The sequence below is a fragment of the Lissotriton vulgaris genome, chromosome 7 (genome assembly GCF_964263255.1).
Source record: "Lissotriton vulgaris chromosome 7, aLisVul1.2, whole genome shotgun sequence".
NCBI classification, from domain to species: domain Eukaryota; kingdom Metazoa; phylum Chordata; class Amphibia; order Caudata; family Salamandridae; genus Lissotriton; species Lissotriton vulgaris.
Genome location: NC_141695.1, coordinates 267,356,676 through 267,371,354, shown reverse-complemented (window position 1 = coordinate 267,371,354; position 14,679 = coordinate 267,356,676). Strand labels below are relative to the sequence as shown.

Genomic DNA, 14,679 nt, shown 5'->3' with positions numbered 1-14,679 from the left:
ATCTTATATTATTATTCAGGTACAGCAGTGTGCTATGTGCAGAGATCATGCAGTTAAAACAGTAAAAGATTGTTTATTCAAAAATAGAAATCCTGCATTTAGGAGCCAGAATTAATAGAATTAACAAACCATAGGACCACAGGGATATAAAAAAGCCCGCGGGCTGTCTCCTCACTTAAACTCCCTTTTAGTCAAGGCGGATTGGCTCTCCCGGATTTTAAGCTCTATTATTGGTCGGCTTTCTTGACTCGTTTTTGTAGCCTAACAGTCTTCGATAAGTGTTTGTACCTTCATAAATTCTTACTTGGACAGGATGTTAATATGTTCCTTTACAGGCTAAACGACCCTAACTACTTCAAAAGCGTTAAATTTAAGACGGTACGAGATACCGTTAATATCTGGCGTTCCATTATGGCTAAGTGTAATGTTTCTCATCTACATTATAAAACACCATTGTGGGGTAATCCGGGTTTTCCTTTAATTTTTCATGATTCAGCTTGCCGATTACTTTCAGATTCCGGTATTAGATTCTTGGGAGATTTATATGATCACCAGGGATTTATGACTTTTGAAAAGATGAAGCAATGTTATAATTTATCTGAAATGGCTAGGTTTAAATGTTATCAGATTAAAGACTATCTAGTGAAGAAATTAGAGCTTACCATGGTATTAGATTCTGAGGTATGGGATTGTATCTATAGAAAAGCAGACAAAGCCATGATTAGCATAGGATATAAGATTTTTTCTGGCTTTAACACTAGTGACATCACAACATTAACTGAGAAATGGAACAGGAAATTGGCTTTGATTGTACCATCTGATCTAATTACTATATCTCCTAAAAGCATAAATGTATAAGTTCAATCTTCTAGTCTTAAACTGCAAATATTTAAAACTGAATGTCAACTATCCCATACCCCCGAGAGAATTCTTAAATGGGCAATGAATATAATTATAGTGAGCGTACGAAATGCCCTAAATGTGATCTAAGTGGTGCTGATATTGTTCACATGTTCTTTTCTTGCCCTCATCTTAGTGAATATTGGGATGGACTTGGTCATCCTATTCTATTTTCATCAATTGATGTGTTGGTGGGTATATGCGGGGGTAGTAGTGCATTTAGTGATTTGTTGAATATTTTAGTTACCTGTGCAAGACTTACTATTGCCAGAGCTTCGATTAAAAAAAATCCACCAACAATTATGGAATGGTGGAGCCTGGTTAAGGAAACATATAATATGGAGATTGCCTTTGCTGCTTCAAGGGGCCTACAGGCTAAACAAAAAATTGACAGAATTTGGGGTTTATTTATGGTCCAATAACAGTATATTTTCAATTCTTGATTTTTTCTTCTCTTATTGTATGACCTCTCTATTGCCTATGATTTATGGAATGTTTAATGTTAATTTGTTTGCTCTTTCTGAAATCTTTGTAGACTAATTTTGTTTATCATGGCGTTTCTATTTTTTTGACCACTTGATGCAAATAAAAAAAACAAAAAAAAAAAACATTGGACCACAAAATAATGTGTAGGCAGCAAGAACCAATGTGCAGAGTCAGCAGCTTAAAAACGTATTATGCAGATGCAAGAGCAGAAACAGTTCAAAATTATTTATCAGAAGTAAAACCTGCTATTAGCTACTAGATTATTTGGGCTAATTAACTGTAAGGCCATACGATTCTGTATAGGCTTCAAAAAACAATGTGCAAAGTCTGCATCATTTAGACTATTACCACAAAGTACTGTATGGACGGCAAGAACAAATGTGCAAAGTTGACAGCATATAAACACATAATACAGATAGCACAAGCAGAAACAAGTAAAAATGATTCTTTAGAAGTAAAACCTGCTGTTAGCAGCTAGAATATTTGAGGTTAAGAGTCCGTAAGAGCATAAGATTCTGTGTGGGCTGCAAAAGTCAATGTGTAAAGTCAGCAGGATTTAGGGGTATATTCACAAGGTCTGATAACCACTACAAGATTAGTGTACGCAACTTTCAACATCGTAGCCTATCGTGGGAAAATAACCCTGCGTCAACATGGAATTCACAACAAGGCGGTAGCATGCAATAGGCACCAGACAACGCTGCAAATATTCGCGTGAAAATCAACGTCACACCACAATTATGTGATACGCGAATGCAAAAAACAAGCAAAGAGGCCAACTGCGGTACAAAAAGTAGCGAAAACCAGCCACAATCCTACAAATCCCACCTGTCTGGTTGGATAATGCACCATGAAAAGCCAGGTAAAAATACACCAGAGACAAAGCTCGTAGCAACATGGATGCACCCTGACCCAGCGCAGATCCCAACTTGAACTCCACAACCCCCACAGACTACCAGCAATGAACAACAGGGTCGGGGAAGGCTAAGGAGATGAGGGAGAGTAAAACAGGGTGCAGACTGCAGGAAAACAAGACCAGCATCACAGAGGTGACAGATTACTACCAGCAACTGACCCACAAGCAGACCACCTGTAATGCATTCAGGGAGAAGGGGAGGAGAATCCAGGAGGCCTATAGGCAACTGCATAGTGTGACAACCTAAACCACGCACCAAACCGCTGGCAACAGGAAGGCAGCAATAGCGACAGGAGGTGGTAGTCCAGTGCTACCGGAGGAGTTGGAGGAAACCCAGCCAACAGCCATCAATGTGGAGACGGGCAAGGAGTAGGGAGATGGGCACATTGGCATACATGCACAATGAGGCAGAGCACACCAACAAACACCCAGTATCATGTCTCGCATCTCCTTGGCACACGGCAGCACACACACATAGCACAAACAGCACACCCACATTGACAACGACGTGGAACTACACGCATAGCCACCACTGCAGAACGGAGGACACAACTGGCTCTGCACATGCACACAAACATGCCCACTACAGCTGACAGAGCCGGTAGCAGTGATGACAAATCTACATGTCCAAACCCCAACCCACTGCCTCCGGTGACATGTCTGCATCTGATGTACACAGCAAAATGTAAAGTCATAGGGCCCAGGGCCCAAATGCATACTACAAGTCCACAGGGACACACGCAGAGATCATGTAGAACTTTCTACGGGCACATGCGACTGGCCCCTTTATTGGCAGGGCCACATGTAGTGACACCTGTGCTGGATGTGTGTGGGGTGAATATAAGCCAACCCGCACGGAATGTCTGATGTTGGCAACCACTCGGACATTGGACACCAGTGCAATGGATACAGAAAACACATGCAATACAGAGACAAGTGCTGAGCAGCCTGGGGTGAGGTGGATGAAGTCCAGAGGACAGCTGACATGCAAACAGAAATGCCTGTGAGTTGCAGTGCACTGGGATGTGGACACTAGAGATGAGTGTGCTCATGTGCAGTAAAAGTCTCGAATTGTGTCCCTTAGATACACTCCGGATGCAGATGCAGTGGGGTGTGTCAGTCCTGCATCATCCTCACTATTAAAGTTTCAGGGTCCCCACACTGTTCGTGGTGACATACCTGCGCAACCGCTCCACAGCACAAAACACCAGCAGCAACGGACAATGTCCTGCAGTGCACTGAGTCACTGGCACCTGGAGTGCTGAGCAGGGAATCAGGTCGATGATGGCATCCAAAACAGGCCTGAGCAACCCAGAAGTCTGTCAGGACCACCGCTGCAACTCTGGCAGATGGGGTTTGGAGGTGGTTCTTGCAGTGGTGGCAAGGGCCTACTGCGGTAATGTGTTGTCTGGGTTGGTCTGTAATCATGTGAGCCCTGGTGGGACACATTTGGGCCCAGAGGATGCATACAGCACAAGGCCACCGAGTCATAACATTAATGACCCCAAGGCCTACGCCTCAGGGGCCAGCCTATGTTTCCAGAGAAGGGTTCCCGGACTTCACCAGAAAAGAGTTGTTGGCCCTAGATGCGCTGCGACCCAGGCACCCAACCACGGGACGCTGACTTGCGGTGCAGTCAGATGGGCCATGCAACCTGAGCAGCTCACCATCATAGTCGGAGGTCTATGTTGTTTCGGGGGACAGTGGAAGGTGTCCTCCAGGGCTAGACGCTGAAAGGTTTGAATTTATCTGAAAGCAAAAAATGGGGGAGTGGAATGTGACAGCATGTTGTCAGCACAATTCCGTATCAGCTACATGGGGGTGAAAACTGCCCCATAGTCCATACGCTCAGATGCCACCACTGTTTGACCAGAAAGTGTCTATGAATGTCGGGCCTGTGTAGTTCAGGTTAAGTGGCACCACGTGCCCGGTCACCTCCGTGACTGTGATCCGGCTTTTGTCCAGACTGAGACGCATCTTCCGCTTATTTCCCTTCATGAGTTCACTGGTGTGGACTCTGCCAATCATTATTCGCAACTAGGTCCTGGATGTGAAACTTACTGGTCTGCAGGGTTGTCCTGGTCCCTCATCCACAGTTCGCTGGATGGCGTTGGACAGGATTTGTGGCAGCACGGCTCGCCAGATGGCGTTGGACAGGGTTTGTGGCAGCAGGGCTCACCGGATGGCTTTGGACAGGGTTTGTGGCAGGATCTGTCACAAGAAGCACATATGGCACTAAGCTTCACTGATCGAAGGAAGTCTCGGGCTTTGAGCTTACACTGACACGTGGTGGGCGCTCCATGACACATGCCAGTGTCGGATGCTGATCGGTGTGGCCTGGCTGCATAGGGTCGGGCCTGATGGGGTTGTGGTCCAGCGGGCCGGGGTATGTCAGGCGCACTGGATCTCACGCAACTGTGTTGGGCTCATTCCAGAAGAACTACCAGATTGGGCATCACAAAACAGCACAGGAATGTGTCCTGCGCATCGGGGTCCTATGCCTGGGTGTAGAAACGGAAATTATGATGGGGTGCTGTAATTGTCTGTGCTGCCCCTGTGGTGGTCCAGGGGGGTGTTGGGTGGGTGTTGTAGCCCTCTTGGGTGTCCATAATGCATGTTCAGTTGCTCCATGTCATCTGTTGCTCTTCCGATGATGCCCTGGACAGGGCTCCCTATTGTGGAGCAGGCTGCCGTCCAACTTTACACAAGGTCAGAGCAGGTGTAAAATTCCTGCTGCTAATGCGCCTTATCATGTGTTTTGTGTTCTTATCGCCGAGCTGGCTGGTCGTTATGAATGTTGAGGTGTGGTGTTGTTGTGGCTTTTTGCATGGAAACGCCTACTCTGCATCTCATTAACAATAGTTGCGGGGGTCCTCTGTGGCGATGTTTTTTGCGGCTGCTATCGCGGGAAAAGTGGTGCTGTGGGCTGTTAGCACCTGCTTGTGAATGGTGGGGTAAATGTATCATTACTTTGGCCGCGATAAAGTGCAGTTAATTCAGCAATAGCTCCTTGTGAATACGCCCCATAGTCTTAAATATTTCTCCTTTCCAAGGTATTTTGCACTCTTGTGGTGTCAGTATTCTGGCCAAGAGAAATATACATAATTATTTATTGGTTGTCAATCTATTGCTACTGGTGTTGAGTTTTTTTCAGCAATGCTCAGGAACAGTACAAGGCAGCAGTTTAATGGAACATATCTGCCAGCAAAGCATGCTTTCACTGCTTGACTTCAAGTTTTTAATCCCTTGGCATTAAAGGGAAATCTGTATTCATGTACAAGTTCTCCACATATGCATAGCAACTGAATCATATCCTCTTTGGCTGCCCCACACAAACTGCAACTAAATGTTGTCTGATGGTGTTTCTATGGTGGTAGGTGGAGCAAAGATGGAAGGAGGCCAAGCCGGTGCCATCGATTTTTTTCTTTAGTTCTTGTGTTGAACCCTGCACCTAGGTAAGGTTGTGGAAATCCCTTGGGGTAGCTGTGCAGAGTAAACTATTTGTGCACTCTCCCAGACAGCAGAGCTTCATCCTTTGCCAAGGAAACCCTTTTAACACTTGCTGTGACAGGCTGTTTGAAGCTGTTGTATGCTCCTTATTCCTCCAAAAGACCATATATAAGCCTAGTTTTTCTATTAACTTCTGCTTATAGGATTTCACTGCACTGGTATAGTTAGACAGCAATTGATTCATAGATGAGAATTTAGTGAGCCATTCTTAGCTCTCTTGATCATATACCAGCTTTTGACATAAGCTGCTCTGCGTGCTCATTGTTACAACTGCAATCAGAATTCCAGTCTAATTTGAGCAGGTGATGTGCATTTTGGTAAGTTAAAAATCATTCCAAATGCTTACGTTACTATACCATCCTGCGTGATAGCATCCCGACCTCTCATACACTTGCTCCCATAGGTGGTAGTTGGAAAGACTTTTGCCTGTACCACCTGGATCAGGGGAGTACATTTTGGACCAACAATTTTGTTCTTGAGATATTTTTTGCTACTGCCATTGTAATTCCTCTTCTTTTTAATGCCTCTTTTTGAGCCGTAAATGCACCTTTGCTATCTTTTGTGAACCCCACATATTTATGTTCATTGACTTTTTCTACCTGTTGTCTGTCAGATGCCAGTGACATTTTAAGATTAGTTTTTTTGGTTCAATTCCATGCTTTTAGATATGTCTATGTTTATTTTCAGCCCATTTTCATCAGAATAACTTTTGGTGGTGTCCAGTAAGATTTGGAAGCTGATGGCCACAAGGTAATCAGGGTATAACAGCTTCAAAAGGGAAAGACCGACCATCTTTAGAGCATGGGAATTACACTTGTCCCATTTGTTTGATACATCTGGCAAAAAGAGAATGGACAAAGTCAGGACTAGTACGCTGCCTTGTATCAGCCCCTTTGGGGTTGAAATCTTTATTGATAGATGGTCGCCGCCTGCAAGCTTCGCTTGGACCCAAGTATCAATGTGTAAAAGAATCAGCTGATTCAAAAGACTGGACGGAATATTTCTTTTAGTGAGTTTGTCCCACAGCTTCTCTCTGTCCGTGTGATCACAGGCTGAGGATTAACCCCTTCCACACTGATGACGAGCTGGGCTCGTCATGGCGTAGCCTCCTCGCACGCTGATGACGAGCCCAGCTCGTCACGTAACATGCGATTTACAAAATCTCAGCGTGCGAGCAGAATTCCGCTAGCGCGCATGAGGTTAATCAATGAAGCAGGAGTATACTGGTAGTTTGTCATCTTATATAGCGTCTATCAACAGGGAAAGAGTTAATATGTTTGTGGTTGTCTCCATGTGCTTGCTAAAACCTGTTTGATTAAGGGGTATGTCTATCTTTTGTGATGCCCAATCTGTTAGTTCTTCTGGAATGAGCCCAACACAATATTTTGCGTTGTTGTCTGTTAAGGTGACCAGCCTATCATTTTTTGCTTCATTCTTGTCACATGTCTTGTGGATTGGGGAAATGATTAACCCCTCCAGAAAGCTGGGATTGTGTGTGTGTGAAGAATGTTCTCAAATACTGGTTTTAATGTTTCTGCCCAGTAATCTGGGTCTAGTTTAAACAGAATTGGGGGGGATTTTGGACCTGGTGCTCCTTCCCTCCTTTCTTTGGGCTTCCTGTTTGCAATCTGTGTGGCCGTAATTGCATTTGTTAATGTTGTCTGAGCATTTTTAGATCATAAGTTTCTCCTGTGTTTCTGTGTTTGTATAACCCATTATCTTCTCTTTGTTTGTACTGCTGGAGTATTCTGTATTAAAATAATGACACAGAAAACTTACCCAGGCTTTTTTTGTCAAGTGAGAGCTAACTCTGTGAACTGTGGGATTCTGTAATCTGTTTCCAGTGTGCCAGAATCTTGTTCTGTTGTTTTTTTTGATATCATGGAGTAATTTGCCAAGGAGCGTCTACACTGATTTCCTGTTTGATTGACAGATTACGTTTTTCTTGGTCACTTTTATTTGTCTGAACTCCTCTAGGGCATTATTATCAGGGTCAGATAGGCAGTGATCTATTTATTGCTTTCTTAACCCCTCCCCTGCTGATGACGGTACCGCTCCGTCATCAGCTGCGGTGGCGCTGTGCTGATGACGGAGCGGTTCCGTCATGGCCCGCCCGACGCTTCTGAGCGGCGCGAATTCCGCGCCTGCGCTGAGCGTTCTATTGAGCGGGCGGGGCCATGACGGAACCGCTCCGTCGTAAGCACAGCGCAACCGAAGCTGGTGACGGAGCGGCTCCGTCACCAGCATGCGCCCGCCGCATTTCCGCCCCGCCCCCTTAGCACTGCGGCGGAATAGCCGCCGCAGTGAAGGGGTTAAGGCATTGAATTTGCCTACTTTGTAAGGTGGAGAGGTGATTGGCTAGCATGATTTGAGTTGTGGGGGGATCCTCATGTCAAGGCTTCTCTCTTGTCATTGATTGTGGCCCTTCATTTGCTGTGTGAGATTCTCCTAATAGTTTAGTGAAGTTTTCCTAGCTGATTGTTGCTTTTGGGCCTGTCATTTGAAAGAGCCTTCACCAAAGCCAACAGTCATTCTGGGTAGTAGGTTTTGCATTTGATCCTTTTGTTATTACAGTATTTATGGAGTTAGGATGCTCCATTGGCCGGTTTGGATTTGCACCTTGCACACTCATTTTTTGAGGGCGAAGATCACTATGATCCTTTGCTCCTAGATGACAGGTTATGAGACAGGGTTGGCAAAATATCTGATAATTTGAAAGAGTGATCTATGTCTTTTAGAGTCCTTATAGGGATGTTTCATGAATAGATTGATTTAGTGAGTTGTGCAATCTTTATGTAATGTGAAGGCATTTTAGGGTTGGTTCCGTTGCTAATTTCCTTTACTATGCCTGTGAGGCTGCTTTTTTGCTCAAATCAGCCATATGGCCTGTTCCTTATTTTAGTGGCTTCTTTTTCATCATTTCCTTTTGCAAGTGTCATTTTCCTTCAGTGATTACACCCATTAGGTTGGTGATCATGCAGTCACTTTACAGTTTGTTCTGTATTGATCGATTACATTGGCATAGAAGAATTTGATATTAAGTAATAAATAGTAGGTGTTTGTGATTTTGGGCCTTATGATCAAACCTACTTGGGTGGTAAAAAAGACTCTGACCGGCCTAAATCGGAACCTTTGTGACCTCAAAATAGCATTTGGGTATGTTCAAAACTCCAACTACATACCAAATCACAAATTGAAAAGAGCATGTTTAGGGCGTCCCCTTAAATTTGTGATTTATTAAGGTACTTACCTATCGTTTACGACAGCAATTGTGGTTGCAAATCATTTATAGGTTACTGATACCTCACAGAAGGTGGTATCACACTAGCAAACATGAAGGGGTCCCCTAAAAGCACGTTCCTCTTTGTCAATGTTATAATAAGCATTTTTTGGGAGTAGGCAGTGGTTCCTGGGTCTGCTGCTCACCTGTAAAAGGCTTTAGAAGTTGTTCTTTTTCAGTTTTTTAAGTGCACCCTGTTTTCATTTAAGGAGTTGTAGACCTTATCATTAATTGTGCCCAAAATCATTGTTTACATTAATATAGTAAACATGTATATCAGTTCCGGGTACCCAGCGGCAGCAGATGATACCCCGACACTGCTCTTGCTGACAGTAAATTCAGGCATCAACTTAGGCAGGAAATAAAGATGTCTCCAAGTCCCATATTTGCTCTCTGTACATTTCAGTTAAAGGTAGACCGGACGTATAAAAAAAATTAATTTCTTTAATTAAAAGCAATCAGAGACAGTGATTTGCTGATCCCGGCAGTCCACGATCCATGTGATGGCAGCGATTTGAAATGGGTTGCAAGTTACAACCAACCTGATGCATATTAATGAAGAAGGTCAAATTATGACAACTTAGGAATCAGAATTTTGTGAACCAATACGTTTCAACATATGTTAGTTTGCAAAACAACAAAGCACTTAGTAAAATGTGGGTGAACAAATTGTGACCGCTTTTACCCAATGCATTGCACAAACGTTAGGCCGTTGATCACTTTGATGGGCCCATGGTCATAATAACTACATGTTCCAAGGGTTTTTCTCGCTTTATATTACTGGTAACAATTTTACAAAGTTTCGAGAACTTCCTTCAGTATAATCAAAACGATTTGTTCTGTTTTGTGCTTTAGATATCTTTTCTTCGTCATGAAATGTGGTAATTAACGGTCCACCTTAATTTACATTCTAATCATTGCAGGAGCCCGTCTCTCACTCGCTTCTCCTTTAGAGGGAGATTCAACCTAACAATGCAGACACTGATGAGCACATCTGTACATGGCAGTCCAGCGTTATTCTTAAGGAAAGGTACAGTACACAGGAGGCCGTCTGCAGAAGTAAAGAGAGGTGGGCAAAATAGGTAAAGAAAATATGATGAAATAGAAAGTGCCTTATCTTTCAACGATCTTAAGATAAACTGATAAGAAAGGGAACATCTGCATCACTTGTCATGGTGAAACGATGTCTGTCTTATGTATGAATTCTCCCGCCTGCCCAGACCATAGCTAACTCCACTTTACATTCTGGGACATGGAGTTTCACTTGTCCCCTTTTAGGTAAAAAGGAAAAAGGCTCAGAATGGGAAGAATTGTGAGATGTCGACATTGTGAATGGCCTAGTCAGATTGGTTGTTAAGCGCCTAGAAGAGTGTTATGAACAAGAGATCATGGACATTTAATAACCAATTGTAGGGGAGTAGCAGATGTGAGACCATGCAAACGGTATCTCCAATGAATACAAGATGGTCTCCTTGTCTCACCATTGCACCCTCGAAGTCCCCCTTTTTGTCCCAGCATTGTTAGGAGAACTTGAAGTGAAGTGTACAGAGAGTAAATACGAGTCTTCAAGATATCTGTATCTTCCGGACTAGCTTGATGTATGAATGTGTTGGTAGCAGGAGCAGTGTCTGCTGCCCCTGGGTTCCCAGAACCTATATCAATATTTATATATAGTAATTTAAACAATGTATTGGGCACAGCACAGTAAATGGCTAGGTCTACAAATTGTAGTTCGAAGTACCTGCATCTTTTATAAGTAACCCAACATACAAAATAAAGAATAGATATTGACACATACCTGCTTTCAATTCAGCTGCGGTCAAAGTTTCCTCTCAGAGACTGGCTGCAAGTGGGCACGTCCAAAGCACTGCGGCTTATATATCCTGACATAATTCACCGAGGCACCACTTGGGTACATTTGCACAACTCTGTCTGTGAATAAACGAGACGCTCCAGGTTTGGGTGCGGCCGACTCATGAATGTTCCTGCAAGTCACATACTCCCTGGAAATAAACGGTGCGAATCACGCGCCGGGTCACTAAAATGTACCTTTCCTAAAAGCACAGGTAGTGTTACACCTGCTGAGCGTTGAAATGAACACCTGCTTGCAGCTACTACTGATGACCTATTCGGAACTATTTTTGTCTTTCACATAATTTAGGGAAGTTCAATTTAATATTTCACAAAGACACATTTCCCTGCTATTATAATAGTTCAAGGGCGATCTCTTATTTTGCATGACATGTTGCGAATTCTCACCATGTTATGTACTTTTAACTGTGATGCGTTCTCGCGTTTCTGCAACAACAAGGTTGACGTCCTACAACATTTCAAGTTAGCACTGGTAATTGTATGAAACCACGGGGTCTTTATTTTTTTGCAAACATGTGGTGTGAATTGTTTTAGAAAGGTTGTACCTGAAAACAGCACACTGGCAACTAGTATCCTCGAAAGCTTCTAACCAACCCACATCTAAAACAATTCGATTTCTGCACAAACATGACAATGGATTCCTCCTCATTTTCAAAAACTCTTGGACATCCTCAGATACTACAGGGGCGACATTTTCTTGATACCTCACGGCATCACATACGTTAGAATATAAAAAAAAAATCTACGTCATACAGAGCGGGTGATTTTTTATTGGGAAATAATTAGTGCATTTTTGGTCAACAGATTCATCATCTGGTAAAAGTAGCATGTGGGGAGTATAATCTATTACGGCACATAGGGGCTGGTATGTCATTCTTGCCACTAATATGGACAGAACGTTTTGCAATTACATGAAGATGTGACATGTGCAGTCATGACGGGTTTCCTTTTTGGCTTTCTAGATTAAAACTTTGTTTGAACGTAGCACACAAATATAAATCCTTCTTGAAACAGATGTTAACAGATGTTAAGTAGGAAACATTTATTAACTTATCTTAACATTTCACATATTGAATTGTCTCATAGGATTATGTACTGGAATGCTATTGATAAAGTACAAATCCAATTGTGAATAGGATGCACACTCCTTTTCACTATAATTACCTCACCCTTAATAAAATAGATTTAAATACTGTTTACCTGTCAGCCTTTCGGTGGTCTTCCCCCAAAACATTTGCCTCACTCCTCCAATTTGCTAATCTTGTTTTTGTTGGCCATAGGGCTCTGTGCACTTTACCACTTCTAAAAAGCGCCAAAGTGTGTGTGCACACTCCATAAATCATTGTAACATTGGCTCACACCCAATTGGCAGATTTATTTTACTTATTTGTCACTAGTAAATTTGCACTTCGTTTACTCAGGGTCTGTAAATTAAATTTTACTAGTGGGGCTTCAGCATTAATTGTACCACCCATTCAAATATGTCTCTAGCCTATCATTGCAGTCTGTGTGTGCAGTTTAACTGCCATTTCGACCTGGTAATGTAAACCTTTACTAGGTTAGACCATCCTTTTAATATCCCTAGGGTAGGCCCTAAACAACCTATAGTGCAGGGTGTAGTGCATTTAAACCGCTGGGCAAGTATTTTAACTTTGAAATGTCTTGGTAGTGAAAAAAATCTTAATTTGTTTTTCAATACTGAAGGCCAAATTCTCCCTTAGGATAACAATGGGTTACTCTTTACATGGAATAAGTTCATATCTTTCAATTTGGAGCAAGTAGAAATGATCAGTTTGGTGTCTAATAAGTTGCAATTTAAAAGTTGGATTTTCAGTTACAATTCCGAAACCTCCGAAACCTTTAGAAAGTTGGCATTTTCTTGTCCCAGACATTTGTTGCCTGCAGCTGTTAGTGTAGCTGGCAGTTGGAATTTGTCTATTTCTCCCAGACACTGAGATAAAGGAGGAATAGGTGTTGGCAGGATGGGACATCTCCGAGTCGATTGTGGGAGGGGCTGTCATCTATCACACTTACACATTCACAAAGGCTCTGCTGCTGCACCTTCACAAAGGTTGTATGCACCAGTCTGTTGTGCCACCAGACAAGCTGGGGCCAGAGCAGGGGGGGGGGAGGAATTCCAAACGACCCTGAGGTCTAGGAGCAAAAATCTCTAGGACCTTCTCCTAATTCAATGCTGGCATGAAGTATGAATATTGGACTCTCAGACTCATCTCTTCAGTAAGGATGTATGATGGACCGGGTTTGTGGCTTGCAGGGGCAACATGGCGGAAGTGTTCTGAGCTCGCTCTGCCACTCATCCCCTTCATCCGATAAATTTCTCTGGCACAGACATAAGATCCACAGTGTGGAACCACGGTGGATCAATGTGCAAGCCCCCAGAAACCGATTTGTGCGAAGATGCCTGTAGGGTGGCAATTGCCTAAACATTTATAACCAGATATCAGACCACAGCTGGAGATGTGCGTCCCGGGTGGAGCCTGCTGACCCACCTGTGAGGCAGTTGTGGCCTCTGCTTGAGAAGTCACCGGCAACAGAGGAAGTGCACATCGCACCACTCAGAGTGGAGATGAAAACCTGTGGATGATGCTACGAGGAGACCACCAAATGTGAGACAGGGTGAGTGGCACTGCATCCTGAGGCCTTGGGAGTGCCCGGCATTGGGGCCTGGTCTGTCACAAGGACCAGGCAATGTGGATGGGGGCACCTGCCCAGCAGTAAAGACTAGTGGTGGTGCAGCCCAAGTGAGAGAAGTGATGGGAGACACTGCTACTGACCTTACCTCTGGGAGTGGCCCGATCTGGGCCTGCTCTTGCTGTTGATGCGACATGCATTGGGAAGTGCAAACAGTGGTTGCCGATGGGCCCCATATCGCACCTCTGCGTGAAGGAAGGAAAGTGTCGCTGCCAGCAGTGCTGATTGGTGAGGTCAAGAGAAGGGTGACAATGCGGTCTGACCATGGCTGTGGGAGCAGTGTGTGGCCTGCTTGAAATACTTGGAGGAGTAATGCTTGCAAGGGCCTTCATGCGTGCTGTGGTAGACATTGTTTGCAGCTCTGCTTGGTATGGGAAGAAGTGGGCCGCACAGCCACTTCAGGACCTGATTGTGACCTCGGGAGCAGTCGGGCTGAGGCCTGATAGTATTGATGACACAGTTGCTTGGGACAGAGATCGCCAGAGGGACCGATCGGAAAGAGTTGCATTGTTGCAGGAGGTTGGGGATGCGGGTGCTGAAGATGGAATGTGGAGGGTATTGCATTTGAGGGGTACAACTAAACCACAACAGCTGGCAATGTGAGTGGAGGGACTGTAGGGGCTTCTCCTGCTGGTTCTTTCATTAAGTACTGCACAGTGAATAGGGAAATATTTCCAACTATACTGCTTTGATCTGCTGGGAGTGTCGCACCTTCTGTTGTGCACTAAAGAAATTGGCTGGAACAATGGCCCACACTAAAGGTACTGGGTCATGGACCTCCTTGCAAGTTGCTGGCTCAACAGATATGGATTTGACGCAACCATTTACACAACAGGAAGCCACGCATGACCGTTTGGATGTCATCTTGCATGCCATAGAACGAACCAGGGAGTCTATTGAATCCAAAGTGGACAAGGCTGTATTGGATCTTACGCTTCTGCATGCGGATCATTGGAAGTTAGGAGACCAAGTTACTGCAGTGGAGCAGGATGTTACAGAATTA

General features: G+C 44.0%; 1 long non-coding RNA gene across 1 annotated transcript in view; it reads right to left on the bottom strand.

The window, feature by feature from the left end:
• Nucleotides 1-10,994, bottom strand: part of LOC147701357 (uncharacterized) — a 36,842-nt gene extending 25,848 nt beyond the window's left edge. Inside the window, exon 1 of the long non-coding RNA XR_015297175.1 lies at nucleotides 10,891-10,994. This is a non-coding gene — a long non-coding RNA (uncharacterized LOC147701357). The remainder of the gene's footprint in view (nucleotides 1-10,890) is intronic.
• Between the last annotated feature and the right edge of the window lie 3,685 nt (nucleotides 10,995-14,679).